A 748-nucleotide genomic window follows, 5' to 3' on the forward strand; every position below is an offset into this window, starting at 1 on the left:
CCTTCGTCCTCCCTGGCTAGACGCGCGCTGGTGTGCAGAGCTGGGAGAGCAGCAGGCCCGTGCAGGCGCCCAGGACAGGGCCAGGCTCACTGGCTGGGCAGCTGCAGCTGGTATATATATGAATTATATATTTATATTGAATTATTTGTCTCTCCACCAGACAAGGAAGGCAGGTAGAGTGCTGACTCCCTTTTGTAGCTCAGAGGGGTGAAATGCCTGGCCCCGTCACTTGGGGCTTCCCACGGAAGTCCGGTCTGTCGACTCCCCTGGCACCATGGGGCCAGGGTGCGCATTTGATGGACAAGGAATGGGGGACCCTAGAGACCGGAAGCCTGGCACCGCCGGGACTCACTCGAGGACCTTGGCCAAGGGACTCCTCCCTGGTTTCCTCGTTCCCAAACCAACGGGAGTGGACCAAGGGGTTGGCTGACCCCCACGGTCTGGGGGGCCAGGAAGGGACCCCACGAGGGAGCGAGACAGCCACGGTCTGTGCGGAGGGAAGCAAAGGTTCCCCCTTTGGCTCCCCATCTCTACCAGCCTCCGCTCGCCCTGCCTCCACCCCTCCCTGCCGGCCCCGAGAGGCTGAACTGCGAGGTTAAATAAATAGCTGAACCGGTGGCCCAAGGAAACGAGTCAAGACGGTTGCCGAGAGAAGAAACCCAGACCTCAGAGCAGATCCGCCCCGGAGCCAGCAGCCCCTGCTCCGCCCCTGCTGCGTGCCGAGCCCTGGCTGGTCCCGCCCCCGCCC

General features: G+C 62.8%; 1 long non-coding RNA gene across 1 annotated transcript in view; it reads right to left on the minus strand.

Moving 5' to 3' along the window:
• Window positions 1-748, minus strand: part of LOC106724682 — a 7,397-nt gene that overhangs the window by 6,413 nt on the left and 236 nt on the right. The gene's annotated exons all lie outside the window — the stretch shown is intronic.

Source organism: Myotis brandtii, unplaced genomic scaffold, assembly GCF_000412655.1.
Source record: "Myotis brandtii unplaced genomic scaffold, ASM41265v1 scaffold929, whole genome shotgun sequence".
Classification (NCBI taxonomy): domain Eukaryota; kingdom Metazoa; phylum Chordata; class Mammalia; order Chiroptera; family Vespertilionidae; genus Myotis; species Myotis brandtii.